The 13372-nt window shown below is 39.4% G+C and overlaps 1 protein-coding gene across 4 annotated transcripts in view; it reads right to left on the reverse strand.

Annotated features, from left to right (window-relative positions):
- Cep85l (centrosomal protein 85 like) overlaps positions 1 to 13372 on the reverse strand; it is a 115007-nt gene that overhangs the window by 84081 nt on the left and 17554 nt on the right. The gene's annotated exons all lie outside the window — the stretch shown is intronic.

Here is a 13372-nt window from a genome sequence, read left to right on the forward strand (position 1 = left end):
ATAGACAGGGCTGCCAGGAAGAGCGAATAAATAGGAGGAGAAATCTAGGCTCGGGAGAAAAAGAAGAGGTGAGAAAAGGAGAAAGAGGAGAGGACGCCAGGGCTAGTCACCCTGACACACAGCCAGCCACAGAGTAAAAGTGAAGTTAAAGAGAAATAGAAAAGCTGGCTAGAAATGAGTCAAGCTAATTTTTGGGAATTCATAAGAAAGAATAAGTCTCCATGTATTCATTTGGGAGCTGGGTGGCAGGCCCCCAAAGAGTAATAAAAGCCAATGTATCACTTGGGGTCTGTATTAAAGGGGACTTTGATGACAACTTTCCCCCACAGCCTGCCTAGCTCCCTCTAGCAGCAGTGAGCTAAGTGGAAGGGGCTTTCAGCCCTGTTCCAGCTCCATTTCTCCACATCCTGAGAGCAAAGCACACAAAGTCTCTTTAGGAACAGTTTCATCAGCGTGGAGAAGTTACAAACAGTGAGTAAATAATCTTTCTGGGGACCTAAGTGGCCTTTTAGAGCAATCATTTGAGCCCACCCCAGTACTAAGACTTTTGTTGAATAACTTACGGTTTCCAGGGGTACCATTATCTGTTACCAGGTTTTTTTCTGCTTGTGCATATACCCAGTAGTTGGCCTAACATCATCACCTCCTCTTCTTCCCCCAACTTCATGTTCTTCTGCTTACACCTTTACCCCTCCCCAGTATTCATTTCCCCTTCCATTTGCATAAGGCATGTATTCTACTATCCACTACCATCCCCTTAATATCACACCCATCTTTTTTCCTTGCCTCTTAAATGTCGCCTTCCTGGATGCTACACACTCTCATGTAATTACAGACAGACCGTCAGATATACGTACGTATGTGAATTAGTAGCTGAGATATATATGACAGAGAATATGCACTGTTTCTCTTTATTACTTTGGTTACTTCACCTAATATATTTTTCAGCCCCACTCATTTTCCTGCAAATTGCACCATTTACCTTTCTCTACAGTTTCATAAAATCCTGTCGTGTATATGCACATTTTCACTCTCCATTCATCTGATGGAGAGGTCTCCACTTCCTTGGGTAGTTTACTCCAAGATCTGGGGATTGATTGATTAGATTATTTTAAGGCTACTGTGAATAATACTATTTTCCTGAATTCTTGATATGTTTATCATTGATAAACAGAAAGGGTATTCATTGTGCATGTTAATTTTGTATCTTTCTACTTTACTGGGTAGGTTCCCAGCTCTAGGTTTCCTGAATTTTAAGGTTTTGTATGTATAGAGACATATATAGTCCTTTCCTATCTGTACCCCTTTAATTTCCTCTGCTTGTCTTGTTGCCCAAGCACAACACTGAAGAAGAGTGAGTAGAGTGAGCACTCCTGTCTTGCTTCTAATCTTAGTGGGACTGCTTCAAGTTTTTGGCTATTTACCATGTTATGGGAGGTTTGCATATAGGCTTTGTATTCTTGTGGTTAATTTCGCTACGAACTGGTCAATTAATAGATTCTTTTTAATATTTTTAGTCTATCTCATTAATTTCTATACTTCTTTCCATATTCTGCTTTTGGTTTTGTTTTTCCAAGGCTTTAAGCTACATCTTTAAGTTACTTATTTGAGCTCTCTGATTTTGGAGTGAAGGCACTCAGAGCTACGAATTTCCCACTTAGCACTGCTTTCATTGTATCCTACTGTATCTGGTATTCATACAACTACAATGCTCCTTTATTTTTGGTCTGGATGTCCTGCTTTGGTGACAGTGAAATATTACAGTCACCCGCTATTTATCAAACACGACTTTCTACATATACTTAAATTATTAAGTGTATCGTAGAAGGAGGAACTGCGGGCTGCTTTCTGCTTGGCTCCCACACGGCTAGCTTTATACCCGAAATAACAACACACAAACGGTATTCTTTTAAACACTGCTTGGCCCATTAGCTCTAGCCTTTTACTGGCTAACTCTCACATCTTGATTAACCCATTTCTAATAATCTGTGTAGCACCACGATGTGGCGGCTTACCGGGAAGGATCTTAACCTGCATCCATCTTGGAGAGAAGAGCTATAAGCGTCTGCTTGACTCAGCTTTCTTTCTTGCAGAATTCTGTTCTGTCTTCCCTGCCTACCTATGTTCTGACCTATTAGGCCAAGCTGTTTCTTTATTAATTGACCAATGAAAGCAACAGAAAGACAGATGACCCACCTACATTGCATGAAAGGATGAAAGTTATTTTTAATAATACTCATATTAATCTCTAGTTTGGGGTCCCATTCCACACTCAGGTCCCATTCCAAACCCTACCCTTCATGCCAAGCAGCAGCCCCTATCCTGGAGTAGCCCTCTTCAAACTCTGCCCCTGAGAAAGTCTGCCAAAAGTTAGCCCCTCCTTGGGGCTCCTCAAGATCACACCTATAGGCTACTGTTAGCCATACTTGCCACGTGATACCTCTCCAACCCTCCTAAGAGGGTTTGATTGGCTTATTACATGAGTGGCAGCAGATATTCAATAACCGGGAATTCAAACTTTATCAATAATCACCAGTCTTGGCTGCTGTCTGGGGGCTAACAATGTGCTACTTTCCTATTTGCCTTCAGTCATCTGGGATTTTTCAATTGCAAAGAAGATCAATAATTGGTGATAAAAGCCACTTCATCAGATTACTTTTTTAAAATGTCTTTTGTCTGTTTAAGACAGTGTTTCATGGAGCCCAGGATAGCACTGTTGTAGCTATGTAAACAAGGATGATCTTGAACTTCTGATCCTCCTACCTTTATCTCTCAAGTGCTGGGTTCACAGGTGCATTTATTAGTATAAATCTGAATACTACCAACAGATAGTGTTTCTAGAATATGATCTTAAGGACAGAAGTTACTCCTAGAAGTTCCTTATTAGAAATTCTCAAAACTTAGCATGTAAAAAAGTTACCTGGAATATGCTACCCTACACTAGTAGAATATGACCAGCCCTGGTAGAGAGGCTCCTCAGAAATACCACTTTTAAACAAGCACTCTATTGCTCAATTCATGAAAATACCCATCACCTAGGTGTGACTCCAGTTCTGAAGCTTCCAAGCTCACCTGTTAGGATTCAGGCATTATGCTGGCCCCTGTTAGCTGGCAGGATGCACTCAGGCAGTACCCTGGCCAGCCCAGGGTGCTAAATCACTACCTAGTCTGTATGCAGGGGCAAAGGGTCCCTTTAAGAGACAAGCTTGGCCCCTTCCCCACTATCTTCCTGCTGTTCCCCTAAAAAGGCAAACAGATCTTCCCCTGTCCCCCGTCTGTCTCTCCTAATTCTTTCCCCTTCCCTCAATTAATTCATCACTCAAGCTTTGCCTACATGGTGTATTTGTACTCGCCTGACATAAGGCCACCAGTTTTGACCCACCCCCTGCCAAGGTCCCCTCCTAAGCATAGGCATGTCAGCATTAAGGAAGGGTTTGGAGTGAGAGGTGGGCAATGTCAGCTCCACCACCTGGAAAACTCTAGGCACAATACTAAACTGCCCGAAAGTAAGATGGCTGAATTTTACCTCAGGATTTCAGTTTATATGAATTATGTTATACTGCAAAAATGTATAGGTTTTTTTGTTTGATTGGTTTTAAGACGCTTAGCTATTATACAGATGACACTAATTTAAATTTTCTATGTAGCCCATTCTGGTCTGGATTTCACAATTCTCCTGCCTCAGGTTTCTGAGTACTGACACAGGTGTATGGCACTGACATTTCTATTCATGTTAGACGATGAATGTTGTCATATCTCAAACTTATAAGTCCTGATGATGACACATGCCTGCAACCCCTTGGCTACGTATTGTGTTCAAGGCAAGCCTGGAATACATGAGACCTTGTCCAAAATACAGAAGGGAGAGGAAGAAGGTATGGTTTTTAATCTCCTGAGTGATCTTGTTTCTTCTTCTCCTGTCTCTCTCTCCTTGTGATTAAGTTACCATCCACTCCTACTCAAATACAACAAGCAGTCCCTTGACATCCAGTTTAGCTTTTCTGTGATTTGTCCTTCATATTAGCACATAAGCCACAGCACTGTCTTTCTCTCAAACTCTGACCATGCTGATCTCTCCACCCAGACTGCACTCCTCTAAACCTGTCCAGCCAGCACCAACTGCCTACTTGGACTCTCTGTGAGTCAGTAATCCACATGACATAAACATACTCCACCTCTGTACCCCCCACTGCCCAGCATCCATCCTTACCTCCCAGTGTACTTCACTTACCAGACTGCACTCATTATACAACACTTGCTGTCCTCTCCACTGGATGGAACGTATACAAGGAGAAATAGCTGCTTCGTTTCTAACACTAGCTATGGCTAACACACAGGAGACACTAAGCAATGGCTAAGCAAATAAATGACTAACAAACCCTTACTTTAGAGAGCCCTAGTTTCTTCCCTAAGATGTAGACAACCTAGCAAGTGACTCCTCGGATACAAATATACAGAATGAGCTAAAAAATATAAAATATTAAATGGCCTATTATTAGTAAACCAACTAACAAGATATGATTAAGCAGCTAATTTTATTTGACTGCTTTTTTAAGATAAATGCAATTAACTGGATAAAATTATCATCCCCAAAGAAAATTAGCAGTAGCATATTGTCAAAAAAGAAAACTTCACTCTAACTTTACCTTTCTTTAACTATGCTTAAAAAAATAACCCAACACTGACTACTAAACATAGTTCACTACAGTATGCCAAAGGGGGTTTGTTGTTGTTATTGTGGTTGCTCTTTTCACAGATAAATGAACTGCCTGAAATGACATTATCAGAAGTTAGGTAATTTGTTTGAGACAGTTTAACCTTTGTTGATTGATCTTATACATGTAGTATTAAGGCAAAATACGTAGAATCAAAATAAAAACATTTATGTATTATACTCAGAAATGGAACTGGCATTTAGTGTATAGATAATCTTCAACCTTAACTGTCTAACAAAGAGAAATAATGACTGGAATATATCAATCCCAAAATAAAACTGTACTAAGTTACGTGTCTGGATTATAAAACGTGGTATAGTATTATTTGGCTATAACATCAACAAAAGGCCTGAAGACAGCTTATTAAAATATTTTGTGGAATATTCTATTTGTCTGTTCCTCAAAGATCAAAGGAGCTTCTGTTCCCTGATTATTTGATGAGAAAAAAAATATGATTTGCTACTACTAATACAAATTTGCTTTAAATTAATTCACAGAATAAAAATAAAAAACTAAAAAGCTTTAGAAAAAGTTATTATATAATACGCAGACAAATCCAAGAGCTTTGGGAAATTATGAAACTACAGTCTTCTCAGTGAAGGATGCTGGTCACTGTCATGAAGAGGATAGCACCAAGTCTCCACAGGTCCTCTTGGGTAAACTGAGAAAAGGCTTCCAGTGGGGAGCTCTAGAGTTTCCTGATTAATGTAATAATCTTTTGAGCTTAAGTAATTCACTATAGAATTATTGAGCTTTTATGTCAAAACTTCAAAAGCTACAGAATTTTTCCCCAGTTCAGGTAAGTATTTGAGAAGGAATTACACAGTAACTCTAAGGTAAGGAAGAGAACAAGCTTCTTCAAGCAAAACTTTAAAACAACCCTAAGAAAACAGAGCATACAGTCTGCAACTTTTAAGTTCCCCATCCGTTATCTTTGCCACATTATTATGTTTATTAATAACTTTTATTGTTGTTCAAGGAAATAACCAAAAACATTGTTCAAAGCTTTGAGCACAGCTTCCCTGATTCATTTTTAAATTTGGTTTAGTTCAGGCTACCCTCCAGCACTTTCTATGCCTTTCCATTTAATCTCAGAAACTGTATGCAATGTTATAGACTGAACTGTGTCTGTTAATGTGTCATATCATATTTAAGTAATAAACTACACACACTCTCTCTCTCTAACACACAGAGAGAGAGAGAGAGAGAGAGAGAGAGAGAGAGAGAGAGAGAGAGAGAGAGAGACCAGTAAATATGGTATGAGTTCATTTGAAAATTACCTTGCAGATGGAATCAAAACTATGATAAGATAGCAGTCACAAAGAATTAGGCAGGAGCAAACACCATTGACTGGTATTTTCAAACATCATTTTCCTTATAAGGCAAAGAAAGAAACATCTGAAGACAAAGGGGACATGAAAAAAAGACAAATATCAGGAAAGGGTGCAATGGGTTGCCAGAAAAAGCCATGCCTTTTGCCTAAGGCCTTCAGAGAAAAGGGTTTTCCAACATCCTGGTTTCAGACAGTCTCAAAATCTTCAAGGAGATAAAGGTGAACCTTCCCTTCTGCTTTGCATCCAAGGAATAGACTCTAGAATGAGGAGTTCACTACATAAGCCTAGCAAATCTACAACTATACACTATGCTCTCCTGCAGACCCTTAGGGTCATCTAAATTTTTGTGATGCTAATTTGGGTCTAGCTACTTGGGGCCTGCTAACAATTTTAACAATGGGGGAGGGGGACAAGGGTTCACTATGTAGCCCTGGATAGCCCCAAACTCACAGATGTCTGCCAGCCTCTGTCTCCCAAGTACTGGGATTAAAGGTATAAGCTATCACGCCCAGACGCTAACAATTGCTTAAGTTATTAATCTGATAATTCCTGTAATTTTAATGTAATTTTTCTTGTTGTTACCTTCATATAGCTTTTTGTTCTTTTATCTAAGCTTTAGCAGAGTTTCACAGGGCAATTAAGAAGTGTATGTAATGTGTCATATTCACCTGAAAACTTGCTTGAATTTCTTCTTGTAAGCTTTAGAAATATATAGGTATATGTGTGTACATATACACACATAATTAATGAAAATGGATATTTAGAGAAATACTTAACCATTTTCCTTTTTGTATAGACTTTTAAAGTTGTTTCATACTTTTCAGTGTTATAGTAACTATTCTTTTTTTTTTTTTTTTTTTTTTTTTTTGGAGACAGGATTTCTCTGTGGAACAGCCCTAGCTGTCCAGAAACTAGCTCATAGACCAAGCTAGCCTTGAACTCACAGAGATCCACCTGTCTCTGCCTCCCAAGTGCTGGGATTAAAGGCGTGCAGCACCACTGCCCAACTTACAGTAATTACTCTTGTAAATAGTATATGGTTTCACCTACACAAGCCTATGCTGAATGAGAATATGGACATATTACCTATGACTTGTTTTCTAGTGGGTTGTTTTGTTTTTGATTTTCTCGTTGGTAGTTTGTTTGGCTTCCTGGTGTTGAAGATGGAATTCAGAGCCGTGTACATAATACCCAAGTAATTTACTACTACACCCCCATCTTTACATCTCACTCTCTTTGTCTGAAAGATGGGAAGAACAATGACGACTGTGCCTAGTTCACTTATAGGAATATAGGAAGAGCAATACAGATGCCACCGCTGCCAAGCTTCCTCTCTAAAAACTAACAGTTTTCAACTTTGCTCAGATCTGGTATCACTGTGCATTTTAGAGAAAGGACGGTCAATTTCATTGGTGAGAATCAACATCTTATCTGACATTTATTTCACTATGACTGATCTGATCACCTTTTCAATGCTATTAATCATCTTCAATTCATTAAATAGATTTCTTATATTTTTACCTGTGTTAAAGTATTAAATATATAAAATTTTATATATCAATGCCAACCTGTAGGCATTACCTATATTTTTAGGAGCTCTTTAAGTGTTACCAATATAATCAGTTTCATTTTAAAATTTTACTCTGTATATCTTTTATTTTCTAACTTTAAGAAGTATTACAAAGGTTAAAGTTAGAAATATTCTTATGCAAACTGACAATGAAATCAATATCCTATGGACTGATAGCCAAGTTATGAGAGCTAGTAATATTTAAACATGATTTACCAAAAAAAGCAGTGAAAGGAGAGAAAAATACTTTCCCAATACTGCTGTCTAGATACAACTAAAAGTACTGAATATTACACATAAAACAAACACAAGACCAGAAAGGTTAGCAAAAGAAGGCAGATCATCCAGGGACCTTGGAAACAGGGGACAAGGAAATACGTCATTCTTTAATTTTTCTTTTTTTTTTCTCACAGCTCTAAGACTTAGGAACAACAAAGCCAGAATTCTAAAATGACAAAGAGGAACTGCCCAAAAAAAGCCATAAAAGCTCATTCTTGTCAGCCCAAGAACAAAGAATAATGCACCAAGGAGACAGAGTCTATGTGGTAACTCCCTTTCACTAACCAACAGCACAGAAAACAGTGTAGTCTAACCCGCACCCTCACCAACTAATGCCAAGTGAGAAACCTAAGTTTTCAATTTTGCCAAGTTGCAATTAAAGCATCCAAGAGCCTTACAACAGTGACATCAAAGAAGGCCACACACGGAGACTGGAGCCTCATCCCCATCCATGTGTGGATGAATGCCCCTTGAGTGCGCACACACGCGGGGACACACACACACAATGGCAGAGGAGAACTACCCTCATGAGACTCTGAACATCTATCACCTCCAGATGGTAAGAAGCAATCCACACTGGGGTCAGTGAAGTTACCCAGGAAAATCTAGATTCTATTGCACACCTACCCAACCAGCAGTAAGAAAGTGCTCCCCTCGATCCTTTGGGTATCAAAAGAGAGCATCCAATTGAAAATAAGGGACCAGTATCCCATTCCTTTCTATGGCAAGAACAATACCTAATTAAGTCAGGTAGCAAACAGTAGGTAAATAAATCAACACACTCTACATAATCCTACGGCGCAGAGGAAGTCACAAAATATGAAACATACTGAACACATTGCTCTTGCAGCTGACCCACGGGTCAGTTCCCAGCCTTCACATGGCAGCTTATAAGTACCCTCTTCTGAATTCAAGGGCATGTGATACACTTACATATGTGCCGTCAAAACACACATGTAAAATAATAAATATTTAAACTATTACACATACAAATACACTCCACTGAATAAAGATCAAAATACAAACTTGAAACTCTGTGGAACATGGGTAAAGCAGTTTCTGAGAGGGAGATGTTGCAATTTAGATCTTAAATGTCCCCACAAGTATCACATTTTAGCTGTTTGTCTAGGGCAAGGGTATATGCCTCAGTGTGTAGAGGTCAATGGACAACTTACGGGTGTCGGTTCTCTTCTCCATATGTGTTCCAAGGCCTGAACTAAGGTTGGGCTTAGTGGCAAATGCCTCCATCAGCATTTGGAGTCTCACCAGTGTCCAACTCTTATGTTTTAGAGCCTTGGTCCCCCAAGGGCAGTATTGAGAGGTTCTTTAAACTTAAGTGTCCTCTATGGAGTCCTCTTTGCCCTGCCTTTCCAGCTCCTCTTCCCCTCCCTCCTCCTTCTACCCACTCCCAGACTTCACAGCTCTACTCTGTACACACTCCTCCCATGTTGTGCTGTTTTAATTAAAGCGATGAGCCCAAGAGATCTTGGGGTGAAGCTATTAGTTTCAGTATTTGTCACAGTAGCAAAAACCGTCACCTATAAAGAAAGGTGGCTTTCCTCTACGGGTACTTAGAGAAGGGGTCTCTATCTCTGCTGTATGTTTCACACCTTAGAAAGGCTATGGGACTATCCTACGTTAAGAGTTCCCATTTATCTATTTATTTGCTTGGATTTTTTTTTTTTTTGAAACAAGGTCTTAGCATATAGCCCAGGCTGACCTCAAATTCATGGCAATTTTCCTGCTTCAACCTCTGAGTGCTAAGATTATAGGTGTGTGTCGCCATGCCCAGCTCACAGGAAAACATTCAGGTTAGATAAAGCTTCAAGTCATAAAAGTCGTGTTTAATAAGCAATTATAGAAAAGGGCTCCAATCAGAATGCTGACAAGAATGTGTCAGCAAGGCCTATATTTTGGAGGTTTCAGGTAGCAATGAGGACATGGCTGGCATCTAGATTATAGGCAACTCTGTTATCCACAGCAAGAATCAGATTCATTTTGTCCTGACTCTTTTTAAGTGTCCAAGTTTAAAGGCGATGACACAGCTTAAGTATAGAAATGTCAACGTAGCTATGTACTTGGGCACTGCATGCATACAACTAGACGCTTTAGCCAAACAGACACGAGAATCTGAAGCAAAGAACAGTCTATGGGGTGTGTGGTATAGACAGAATTCCTAAAAGCACTCCCCAAAATAAAAGCTAAGGCTTCGAAGGATGGAAACCTTGGGACAATAGATGAGAGCAATGTAGAGAGCCTGCTGCAGAAAGCTGCAGGCAGTGTGTAGTCAGATCAAGAGTGGCCATGCGGGCTACAAATATAGCTCTAAGTCTGCAGGTACTCTAGCCTCAGAAGCCCACACCCTAATATGTACCCTAAACATCAGACATGGAAGTTTAAGATTCAAGGTTTGCCACACTGGCTTTGGCTTCCAGTCTTGTTCTGGTCCAAGTCTTTCTTCCCATTCCTCTGTTCTCCTTTTAATATAGGAATATTTGCTTTGTGCATCTTATATTATTATATCAGAGAAGCTGAACCTTTATCTTTTGTTTTTTTCTAAGGGTTCACAAATAGGTTAAAAAAGAAAGCTTTGAATTTAGACCTTTGAGCAATGATAAACAGTTAAAATCTAGGGGATTCTTTTACAGTTTAACTAAATATTTTTAACAGTGTGAGATACATATAACTTTTGGGACCAGAGGAAGAATGTACTTTGCATCTCAAACATACCAAAGCCCCATGGGTAAAGGTTTGCAAGATGCCCAGCTTGATACTACTGAAAAGTGGTAGAAACTTTAATTTGGGGAAGGGAATGTTCCTAAGAGACAGCTTTATGCCTGCCCTCCAGAAGGCTTTTAAGACCCTTGTCTCAATTATCTTTCAGTTCCTGGCCATGAGGTGAACAGTTTTGCTCTACCATGCCATCTGTCATTGTGACCCCCAATTAAAGCCTAATAGACACAGGCAACTGAACAATGGACAATTGCTTTGCAAACAGTGGCTGAAATAAACCTTTGCTCTGAACAGGCTGATTCCTCATCTATTTGTTGTGGTGCTGCAGAGAGGGAGGGAGGGAGCATTTAAAGTCTCAAAATCTAACTTCCTACCATAAGAAACTAAACCAAACATATGCAGAAAAGAATTAAGAAAAATCAGAGAACTGACACTAAAATGAAAAATAAAGATATGGTTATTTTATATGATCAGTGAAATTGGCAAACTAGAACTAAAACTTAAAAATAAATAGAGTAGGGACTATCACCATAAAACCTACAGATATCAAACTGATAGTAAGAGAATGCTAGAACACATACACACTTGACAGGCAAAATAAGCCAGTGGGCAATTTCCTCTAAAAGAATTATCACAACTCATCTAATGTGAAAAATTTTACTAACTCTGTAACTATTGAGAAAATGGCACAATTCAAAAATTTCCAAGAGTAATCTATAGCTCTAGACTCAAGAAAATAATTTTAAAATGCACAACTTTTTCCAAGACTTTCAGAAAATAGAAATACCTAACCAATTCATTTTTTAAAGGTAGTATTAAGCCTGATAACAAAAATAGAAAAAAAAGAAAAACATTTATCCACACATATACACATATCCTTAACAAAGTAAAAGCAAACAGAATTCAGCAATAAATACTTTTAAAAGTACACGATGATACATACAGGGTGTTTTCTGGTATTGGGAAGTCACGTGATATATGTTCTCTGGTAGCACATCTATGAAAACTCGACACATCAGGCAGTAAAATCCACCACCATATTAACAAACTCATGATAGAGTACACATAGATAAACCATTTGATAAAATTCAATAGTCATTCCTGATATAAAAATAAAACCTTTTAGTCCTAACATGGCTCTTATACCCATGAATTCAGCACAAAACTTGCACAAGACTAGAGATTGGAGCTATGCATAGGGAGAGACAAGTAGGCAGGAGGTTCATAAGGCACTAAAGCTACTCTGAATGACACATACATTTTTTTTTATAAATTCTTCCAAGTTCCAAGGGCATACAATTCTGAGCAAACCTTAATCTGAACTATAGATTTGGTGTGTCTTGGCTACTGTTCTCATTGCCATGATCAAATGCCTGACAAGAAACAAAACAGGAAGAATGCATTGGGAAGGATCACACCAAAATGGTAGGTGTCCTACTTTCTTTTTTGTTGCCATGAAAAAATAGCCTAAAAGAAAACACTTCAGGGGAGAAAGCGCTCATTTGGCTTACAGTCCATAATTGAGGGAAAACAGTGAGGCAGGAAGGAGCTTGAGACAACTGGTTGTATCACACCTACAGTCAAGAGCAGAGAGAAACAGATATTCTTGTGCTGCCTGATTGCTTGGCTGTGCTTACACCCACTAGCACTCTTTACTCTTTTACAATTTAAGACCCAGCCTAGGGGATGGTTCCACCCATAGTGAGCTAGGTCTTCCTACAGCAATTAACAACCAAATTAGTCCCTCACAAACATATCCCATACACCAACCTGATAAAGACAATTAGCTCAACTGAGACTCACAGCTGTGGTTGTGGGGGGTATCCTGGGCAAATGAGAAAGCAGAGAAAGAGGAATGCCAGTCCTCGCCTGTCTTTCATTTTCTTTTGTTTGCTGAGTCCAGGACCCAGGTCTTCCTTCCACAGTTAAACTACACTGAAAATGCCCTCAAAGATCTGCCCGCTCAGAAGAGTGCCCTATGTAATACAAAACTCTCAAGCTAACAGTGAAGATTTCTTGTCAGCCTGTGATTTAGACACATTAAAGTGAGAATGGCCCCACAGGTTTGTATGCTTGAATACTTGGTTCATACTTGGTAGAAATGTTTGGAAAGGATTAGGAGGCACGTGTTTGTTAGAGGAGAAGAGTCACTGGGAGTGGAATGAGGGTTTTGAAAGATTCATGCCCTTTCCAGTACACTTTCTGCCTCCTATTTAAGGCTCAAGATGTGAACTCCCAGCTACTGCTCTAGCCATTTACCACCCACTACCTCTACCCCTTTCACAGACACTCACTCTCTGGAACTGTAAGCCCAAAAGAAGCTCGCGCTCGCGCGCTCGCGCGCTCTCTCTCTCTCTCTCTCTCTCTCTCTCTCTCTCTCTCTCTCTCTCTCTCTCTCTCTCTCTCTCTCTCTCTCTCTCTCTCTCTNCTCTCTCTCTCTCTCTCTCTCTCTCTCTCTCTCTCTCTCTCTCTCTCTCTCTCTCTCAGAAGCTGCCTTGGTCATGGTATCTTATCACAGCAACAGAAAATAACTAATACATCAAGAAGTGGCAATACAGGCTCATCCATAGTGATGAATGTACTGCTCTGTTCAGAGAGCATAATAAGGAAGAGTGTACATGGGTAGGGACGGGGAATATATGGAAAAACACTTTCATCTTCAATCAACTTTACTGCAGCTCTGAAAATACACATAAAGAAAAATAAAAACCTTTTTTGATGCAGGGTAAAATGTAATATAA

Source organism: Alexandromys fortis, unplaced genomic scaffold (genome assembly GCF_014885135.2).
Source record: "Alexandromys fortis isolate MF-2015 unplaced genomic scaffold, M_Fortis_MF-2015_v1.1 scaffold_14, whole genome shotgun sequence".
NCBI lineage: Eukaryota > Metazoa > Chordata > Mammalia > Rodentia > Cricetidae > Alexandromys > Alexandromys fortis.